We start from the raw sequence: 10,274 nt of genomic DNA on the forward strand, positions 1-10,274 counted from the left end.
TACCAACTTGGGGGCAGAAATGTGTTCTAGCCAAAGTGGAGGCATGGGATAGGCTTACAAAGTATACTACTAGTTCGTCCTAATTCAGGATTTAGGAAGCAACATCAAATCAAGCAAAAGTCATGTCCCATCAGGGCAAATTCAAATAACTTGAAGTCAGATTTTGATGAGCAGGGTCAAGTGAATAGGTTTTAGTGAGCACAGTCAAACACAGAAGACAGTGGATCTAGATTAGCAAAGCCAGGTAAAGCAGGCTTCAGAATTGAAAAAGGCAAACAAGCCAAGTGGGTAGCACCTTGGAGAGCTCCAAGTAGAGCAAGCTGGAACTAAGACAGGGAAAACTTGAATACTGTACTCTATTGCTCCAACCACCAGCAAGCCCAAACCGAGCCTATAAAAGGAGTGTAGCTTCCAGCTTGCTCTGACCCTGAGGGGTGGAGCCTTAACTCTTAAAGGGGCCCAGCCTGTTTTATGAGCCATCTACTCTGGTGGTGTGAAGGAGTCTGTGGTTCAACTATGGCTTGAAGAAGGCAATGCAACCTCTTCAGCCTAGAGCGGCATTGGCATCGTGTCTTCAACTGGCACTCACTATGGCTTTTATATGCTCCATATTGCAAAACTAACACAATGACACCTTTGAGTCTTGCAGGAGTCAGGCTCAGTCCCAAGCCCACTGACCTGAGGACAAGCCCCACTGAATTCAATAGGATGAACTTTTGAGCAGACATGGTAAGGCTCGTGCCCATAGTCACTTTGGATAGTCACTCACTGTTCTCCATAGTTATCACAGAGCTCAGTGCCCATACCACACTACGGGTAGCCGAGATCTGGCTATGTTCCCCCCCCCAACCTTTCTACAAAAATATACTACTGGATGGTTCCTAAACTTAAAAACTTTAGGCTGCAATTCTCTACACCAAGTGTGAGGAACTTTGGACCTTGAGATGTTCCTGAACTATAACTCCCATCATCCCTGACCATGGGTCATGCTTGTTGGAGCCAATGAGAGTTATAGCCGAGCAATATCTGGTGGACCAAAGGTTCCTCGCACTCTGCATGCTTACCTGGGAATAACCCAGGTAATAAAACCGACAGGACTAACTTCAGAGACGGTATGTATCCTGGCTACAGGATAAGGAAGATAAGGTGTTGAAATAGCCAAGCTGCTTTTTGCTCTGTGAGTGCATCTGAGGGTAAGAAACGATTGCAGCTCACTCAGTTATTTGAAACAATTTGTTACATTTTGTTCAGGTGGTCTAATACCATCATAGGAACACAGGAAGTTGCCTTATGCCAAGTCAAACTAGTGGTCCATCTAGCTTAGCATTGTCCACAATGGCTGTGACTCTCCAATATTTCAGTGTAACATTTGCAAAATGTGCAGGACCTCAGCCTCTGCATCTTGTACTGCAATTGCTAATAGCCACACTATACTGTGCAAGACTGTTACAACATATACTATGCAGTGGTACTGCAACGTCATCAAATTAGCATTGGTACATGGCTATAAAAGATGCATGAATAAAGACCAATCTTAGTTTGTTCTTCTGTTTACTTGCTCATCATAATGCTTACATCAATACCTGGCATTAGGTACTGAAAATAGACAACACTGAAAGCAGCAGAGAGCCAATCAAACCTCACTTGCATATATAAAAGCAGGAACCATTAGAAATCCATTCCTTTCAGAGTGGCTGGCAAGAATCACAAGCTAGAAACTTTTGAAATAAGGGCATAAGGTTCATAGATGTCCAAGTAATAGAGTCATTGATATACAGGCATCCATGCGCAGGATAAGTCTAATTTGAAGACCAAATGAAAAACAAAATATTTCAAAAAACATTTGAATGCATTCTGGACAGGGGACGAATAAGCAAACAGCAGCAATTTCCACTCCTCTTTCCCTTAGAATTCTTGCCAAAAGCAGGTGCGACCTGAGCTAAAGGCCCATGGAGCTGTTCCATTTTCCCTCCCTTTCTTGCTCTCCTGCTCTTCTCCTTTATGCTATCCCTTTTCTCCCCTCTTTACCAGCTGCATGAAATTAGGTAAAAGGGTTACATTAAATTGTATGTGGCCCTAGGGCCTATCAATAGCATCAGAGCAGCTAATCCAGGCATCCCCAACCTGCAGCCCTCCAGGTGCTTTGGCCTAGAAATCTCATGATCCATAGCTAACAGGACCAGTGGTCAGGGATGATGGGAATTGTAGTCCAAAACATCTGGAGGGCTGAAGGTTGGGGGTGCCTGAGCTAATCCAATGGGAGCAAGACAAGCCTTCCCACGCATAACATTTTACCAGAAAACATACTGCATGTATGGATGGATGGCGGCTAAGAGATTGAGGTTAAATCCTGACAAGACAGAAGTACTGTTTGGGGGGGACAGGGGACGGGTGGGTGTGGGGGACTCCCTGGTCCTGAATGGGATAACTGTGCCCTTGAAGGACCAGGTGTGCAGCCTGGGAGTCACTTTGGACTTGCAGCTGTCCATGGAGCCACAGGTTAATTCTGTGTCCAGGGCGGCTGTCTATCAGCTCCATCAGGTACGCAGGCTGATACCCTACCTGCCCGCAGACTGTCTCACCAGAGTGGTGCATGCTCTAGTTATCTCCCGCTTGGACTACTGCAATGCGCTCTACGTGGGGCTACCTTTGAAGGTGACCCGGAAACTGCAATTAATCCAGAATGCGGCAGCTAGACTGGTGACTGGGAGTGGCCGCCGAGACCACATAACACCGGTCTTGAAAGACCTACATTGGCTCCCAGTACATTTCCGAGCACAATTCAAAGTGTTGGTGCTGACCTTAAAGCCCTAAACGGCCTCGGTCCTGTATACCTGAAGGAGCGTCTCCACCCCCATCGTTCAGCCCGGACACTGAGATCCAGCGCCGAGGGCCTTCTGGCAGTTCCCTCACTGCGAGAAGCAAAGCTACAGGGAACCAGGCAGAGGGCCTTTTCGGTAGTGGCGCCTGCCCTGTGGAACGCCCTCCCATCGGAGGTCAAGGAGATAAACAACTACCTGACATTTAGAAAACACCTAAAGGCAGCCCTGTTTAGGGAAGTTTTTAATCTGTGATATTTTAATGTATTTTGGTATTTGTTGGAAGCCGCCCAGAGTGGTGGGGAAAACCCAGCCAGATGGGCAGGGTATGAATTAATAATAATAATAATAATAATAATAATGTACCATTACATCCCCAACCCCACCCTCACTGGGGTGACAGAGAGACACAAACCTTCCAATACACACTCATAATGATCACTTTTTTCAAACCAACCACACTGTCAGAGCTGTTACACCTGAGCCCCAAGTTGGAATTCATTTTCATTGATTCCCTCTTGGCTGCTTGCATATTCAGCCGTTTATTCACACAAACTTGATAAATGGTGAAAAATTGTTTTTGAACCAGAATATTAATTGTGTGAATGATTGTCGCCTATGTGCTGTTCGGGTTGCACAGTCTTCCAGAAGAGGGCACTGAGCTGAGTATGGAATATCTTTGCAGCCTCTAGGAGAGTGATGGCCTTGAAGCATTGGTTGGTATTGTAGTCTCAGAAAGAGTCTTCATGCATCAGCTGATCATAACTTGTACTTTCTGATTCAGAAGACCTGTTGGACCTGGCACCATGTTGAGAAGTGCCTTCCATGTTTTCTAGCAGCAGCAATTCAATGCACATGTACTCATAATAAGCTAAGACCCATGAGCATGCTTAGAATTTCTGCCTAGCACATACCTGCAGTATCTGCAGAAGTCCAGCCCAGGTTTTACCTACGACTCAAGCTGCAATCTTGTGCACTGATAATGGGGAATCTGTGGTTCTACAGATGTTGTTGGACTCCAGCTCCCATTATCCCTGACCACTGGCCATGTTGGGTGGGCCTGATGGTAGATGGAATCCAACAACATCTGGAGGGCCACAAGCTTCCCATACTTAGCTGGAATAATGCCCATTGTTTAATATGTTTTCATTGCATTATAAATATTGTAGAGCACGTTGATACTCTTAAATACATGTCTAATAAATCAAAACAATTGAATTAAATATCACTTCTGTGTAAACATGGATAAGATTATGTTCTCTTACTTCATGGTTTGGATCTGGTCATGCATCCATGAAAAAGCCTGGTAAGGCTCACTCTACATTATTTGTTTGTGCTAAAGAAGTTTTAATAAAAGCAGATTGTTGGCTTAAAGAGCTTGCTGCATTTTTCTGGCTCCATGGGAAAAATCTCATAGGTCAAGCTGCTGACTGGCAATAGAGAACAGAGCACACATTTGCAAGACTAGAAGTATCTCATTTCCATAAAAAGAGGGTTAATATGGTTGATGAAATGAATACGTCCAGATCATCGGTGTTATATTAAATGAAAATATGAAAACTGAAACCCAAGGCTGTAAGAAAGGATGTGTAATCCAAGAACTAATTCATGTACAAATTCGTGTCCATAAAACAATAGGGGATTTTTCTCAATTATCTAATAAACGGAGAGAACAAATTACTTCCCACCCACTGTTTTCATGGTTTAAAACATTTCTTTATTGGCATGCACATTTTAATTCAAGCCTTATTCTCTTAATGTCAGCCAAATCAATCTCTTTATTGCTAAGACGTCTCCAGGGGCTCATGGCAGGGAGTGTTTCGAACAGAACCAACCATGCGCTCTTAAAAAAATGGCAAGTGCAATAATCAGTGTGGATGACACAGCCCACCTAATAGGTCTGGTCATTAATGACTTGGCCAAGTTCCATTTGAGTTCAGTTTGTCAGGGTTTGGAAAAGAGGCTTCACAGGAATTATACTAGCGGTGGATTTTGTCTGGACAATTTCTGAGATATATATGCACAACACAGCCCAATTAAAAAGCTTCCATATGCCTAACCACCAAAGCATCAAAATTTTGATAACAGTAATAGGTGCTCAACTGGATGAGGTTAATTTGATCAGTAAGATCCCACTAGCTTTGGAAATTGAGCCTAGAATCTAGAGCAAGGATGGATGATTGGATCTCCTCCTCGCCCTATGGGCCAACTTGCACAGATGGGCAGGGTCACCACCTGTCAATCACCTGGCATCATTAGGACATCCGATCACATTTTCAGAGAGGCCTGCTACAACTGTCAACCAGCTGATCAGGAAGCCCCTTTGAACTCCGTTTGCAGGCATGGTTTGGAGTCAGGCAGCACCTGCCATTTTTTCCTCTGAGGACCAGCAAGGTGTCTGCAGAGGGAAAGTGTTGATTTCCACACATGGTTTGAATCTAAGCTGTGCCTGTTGCGAATGAGCAAAGCAGGACTCACTGTGACCTCCGTTGATGGGACTTCAAAGTGAGCATTCAGTCCAATCTGCACCTTTAATGAAACTCACTTTCAGCCCCAATTAGCTGATCAGCCCTCTCAGCTTTCTGATGGAGAACTATCTAAGGCAGCCCATCACACTGGGGCCCACTATCAGTAATGAGCTGCTGATCAGCGCTGTCAGTAAGCTGGTTTATTGGAAAGGAACTATCAGAACTACAGCCTTACCTGCTCTATACTTGATGTCACATATGATATCAGGTGTGTAAGATTTTGGGGGGGTTGCTGGCAAAATTGGGGCCCCGGACCAGGCCGAATTAGGTTCCACACCCTTATCTAGAGAGTTACTTTAATTACAACAAAGGATACACTCCATGATATATCTAGGTCTCCTAACAACTCTCAGTACCTTTAACAAACTACAGTTCCCAGAATTCTTTGGAGGAATCCAAGGCTTTTTAAAGTGCTACCATAGTGCTTTAAATGTATGGTGTGAATATGGCCTGACTTATGTGTTTTCATTAGGAAAGCACATTCAGATGAAAGGAAATACCTTCATTCTTTTAAAGCAAACCATAATCTCATCATCCACTGCTAAGACACTACCTCAAATAACACATTGTTTTTTGAGACATTGTGTACCATTGGATCTTGCGTAGCTGCACATTGACAAAGAGCAATTCCCCCCCAAAACTGTGTGGTCAGGCAAATTATTTTCAAATCAGTTCCTGTTTGTTGTTCTGCTTGAGTAGCTGGTATCTTTTAAAGAACATCCTTTCCCTTTCTGCTAACAGACAATAACAGCTGCCTCTATTTTCACCGGAAAGGAAACCCCTTCCCATTTTGTTTCCAGTTTTATAGCTTTAAAAAAACAAACCAACCCACATATATGTTTGCCAAACTTAGACCATTTAATGCATATATTTCTAAACTAAATACTTCCCTTTGTGCATTAGAGCCCCCGTCAGTGTTTCCAGTGGTCAGGGATGAGGTCCTTGTTGTCAGGGGCTGGCTGGACACTGAGAGGTGGTGGCTGGATTCTGAGGAGTAGGAACTGGAAGACGTGGGGTTGGAGACTGGCTTGGAAGAAGGGAATCAGTGATTTGGGGAAACTCAAGAGCCGGGAGACAAGAGTCAGAGGCAGGAGAAGCTGCAGGATTGGAGAGGAAGAGATAGGTGAGGCTGAGATAAGAGTCAAGGGCTTCCACACCTCCTCCTCCTCCTGCCTCCACATCTCATTGTCTCCCAGGACCAGGAGAGGATTGAAGGAGGAGGAGCAGAAACAAGTTACATGCAGGCATAGTCTTTGCCTGCTTGCGTGCAGCTCAGTTGAGAGAGAGATATAAGCTGAGGTTGGGGGTGGGACCTCTCTGTTATGGCAACCTTCCAACACGTGGACGTCACCCATGAAAGCGCACTCCTCCATTGTCTTCCAGGACAGACGGATGCCAACAACAGCTTAGACAAATGCACGTGAAGCTCTTTGAAATCCTGAAAATGCTGTACAAATGTTCCATGGTATGATTAAGTGATGGTAGACAAGCTGTCCTGTGCTGTGCCGTTTTCTCGGCCGGCTTAGTGCAGCCTGATCATTTGCAATCACCACAAGTGGCTTCTCAATCTCACCATCACTTTCCCAATGTCTGTAGCATTTGGAATACCTGCCAGAGACTAATGTTCTGTCTGGAAGCTCCTGTGCCAGCAGAAGGGGGGAAAGAATGAGCAGTTTAAAATCTGAACACAGAGATAAGCAGTTTAAATTGTTTGGAGCCAGCTGCTGCGAGTCTGGGGAAGTGGCATGGATGTTATGCTGTTTTGAAGCTGCGATAGGCCTGTCAATAATAATAATAATAATAATAATAATAATAATAATAATAATTTATTATTTATACCCCGCCCATCTGGCTGGGCTTCCCCTGCCACTCTGGGCGGCTTCCAACAAACATTAAAATACATCAAAAATCACAGATTAAAAACTTCCCTAAGCAGGGCTGCCTTTAGGTATTTTCTAAACATCAGGTAGTTGTTTATCTCTCTGACCTCTGATGGGAGGCTGTTCCACAGGGCAGGTGCCACTACCGAGAAGGCCCTCTGCCTGGTTCCCTGTAGCTTTGCTTCTCGCAGTGAGGGAACCGCCAGAAGGCCCTCGGCGCTGGATCTCAGTGTCCGGGCAGAACGATAGGGGTGGAGACGCTCCTTCAGGTATACAGGACCGAGGCCGTTTAGGGCTTTAAAGGTCAGCACCAACACTTTGAATTGTGCTCAGAAACGTACTGGGAGCCAATGTAGGTCTTTCAAAACCGGTGTTATGTGGTCTCGGCGGCCGCTCCCAGTCACCAGTCTAGCTGCCGCATTCTGGATTAGTTGTAGTTTCTGGGTCACCTTCAAAGGTAGCCCCACATAGAGCGCATTGCAGTAATCCAAGCGGGAGATAACCAGAGCATGCACCACTCTGGCGAGACAGTCTGCAGGCAGGTAGGGTCTCAGCCTGCGTACCAGATGGAGCTGGTAGACAGCTGCCCTGGACACAGAATTGACCTGCGCCTCCATGGACAGCTGTGAGTCCAAAATGACTCCCAGGCTGCGCACCTGGTCCTTCAGGGGCACAGTTACCCCATTCAGGACCAGGGAGTCCCCCACACCTGCCCACCTCCTGTCCCCCACAAACAGTACTTCTGTCTTGTCAGGATTCAATCTCAATCTATGGGCCAGCTGGCTTCCCCATCCCATGATCTGTGCACAGCCTGTGGGTTTGCAGATGATCAGATGCTGCCAAATAAACCACAAGACTTCAATGTTATCTTTTTCATGAGGAAAGGAGTCCTGGGATTCCTTTCTGCTCTTGTTCGGGTGTCAGAGGGCCTGGTATGGCTACTCTAGAGTAACGACTCCAGCATGGTCTTTTAAGGCTTTTATTAAGTGCTGATTATTTACAGTGTTCAGAGCAGTAAAAATGCATCCTTAAGGTGAGGTGTCAGAACTCCCGAATGGCGATTGGCGCGTTTTCTTCCAGCACCACAACTTTGGCAGACCCAACCTCTTCCCCCTACGTTTGCGTCGCAATTCGGGAGTTGGGGGGATTGGCCTCCCCCCCCCGTGCGTCCAACTTCCTGTCCCACCTGAGGCATGGGCTCCACAACCCTGCCTGAGCCTCGGACACCACTTCCTGACTCTCCGCTGGAGGCAGAGCTCTCCTTACTCTCTCCAGCGCTTGGTGATGGGCTGGAACTTAAGATGGGAGGGACTTCCCTGTATCCCTTGTCCCTCACATCCACCCCCCTCCCAGGCTCCTCTCTCCTCCTCCCCAGTGGCTCTCTGCTTGCTGGGGACGAGTGAAATCCCAAGAAGTCTGTGGCATCCGAGCCTGTGGGTGTGAAAATTTCCCCCCAATCCTGCGATCTCTCTCCTTCCCCCTGAGAAGACGGAAATCCCAAGAAGTCAGTGGCATCAGAGCTGGTGGGAGTAAAAATGTTCTGCCAGTCCTCTCCTGCCTCTGACGTCGTTGACCTCGGTGAAACCCACACCTCTTCTTCCGTGTCCTCAAATTCCGCTTCCCATCTCCATGGGGAGCTGCTGCCTGCTATCCCTTCCTCCTGCTCCTCCCCCTCTCCCTCCCTTTCCATGTGCCAGGGCTTGGGCCTGTGGGGGAACAGGGCGTGGTCCCTGGGGTGGGTTTTGGTGATGTGGTCTGTCCTGAGAGCGTGGGAACCAAGGTTTTGCTGCGCGCGTCGCTTGTTTGTCATACCATCTGGATTCCTGCCTCACCCCCACCGCTAGCGCCGCTTTGCTGAGCTGATCCATAGTCTGCGGTCTAGGACCTCTTGCCAGCTCATCCTTAACGTCTGCATGCAAACCTAGGTAGAAGGCTGATTTCACTGGCTCACTGTTCAGATCCCACCCCAGTTTGTGCACCAGCATGGTGAATTTCGCCCAGTAGTCTCTAACTGTCGATTTTCCTTGTGTTAGGTCATGAAGCTCCTGTTTAGTGGCCTCCATTTCACTGTCGCTAGCGTACATTAATTTTAAAGCTTCTAGAAATAAAGTTGCGTTCTTCATGCAAGGATTTTTTTGCGCGATGAGCGGTCTTACCCATTCCCGGGCGGCCCCCGTCAAATGCTCTATGATAAAGTAGACTCTGTGCGCGTCATCTGGGAATTCTGCTGCATGCAATTCCAGCGCATAATTTATCTCAGTCTCGAATCCGAGGTACTCCCTCGGGTCTCCGCTGAACTTGGTGACTAGGCTCTGTCCCCTTCTCACTTGGACTAGCTGCGGCTGGGGTGCCCCCCCACCTCTAGCGGCTTTCTCCTCTTCCAACTTTTTCTGCAGGTCTAATACCATCACCCTTAGCTGTTTCTCAGTCTCCTCTTTTGTCCTCACCTGGTCCACCAGCTTGTTCAGCTCCTCCTGCGCCCCTCGCGCTTCCTCCTGAGCGGCATGCAATTGCTGCTGTGCGTGCGCTGTGAGGGTCTGTAGCTCCTGCTTCGCTGCTTCAGCCTCCAGCCTCCAATGCTCAGCCTCTTGAGCGCTCATCGCTGCACTCCAAAGTAGCCAAAAAAGATTCGGGAGTTGCTGTCAGAGGGCCTGGTATGGCTACTCTAGAGTAACGACTCCAGCATGGTCTTTTAAGGCTTTTATTAAGTGCTGATTATTTACAGTGTTCAGAGCAGTAAAAATGCATCCTTAAGGTGAGGTGTCAGAACTCCCGAATGGCGATTGGCGCGTTTTCTTCCAGCACCACAACTTTGGCAGACCCAACCTCTTCCCCCTACGTTTGCGTCGCAATTCGGGAGTTGGGGGGATTGGCCTCCCCCCCGTGCGTCCAACTTCCTGTCCCACCTGAGGCATGGGCTCCACAACCCTGCCTGAGCCTCGGACACCACTTCCTGACTCTCCGCTGGAGGCAGAGCTCTCCTTACTCTCTCCAGCGCTTGGTGATGGGCTGGAACTTAAGATGGGAGGGACTTCCCTGTATCCCTT

The sequence above is a fragment of the Zootoca vivipara genome, chromosome 11 (assembly GCF_965207765.1).
Source record: "Zootoca vivipara chromosome 11, rZooViv2.hap1.1, whole genome shotgun sequence".
Lineage (NCBI taxonomy): Eukaryota > Metazoa > Chordata > Lepidosauria > Squamata > Lacertidae > Zootoca > Zootoca vivipara.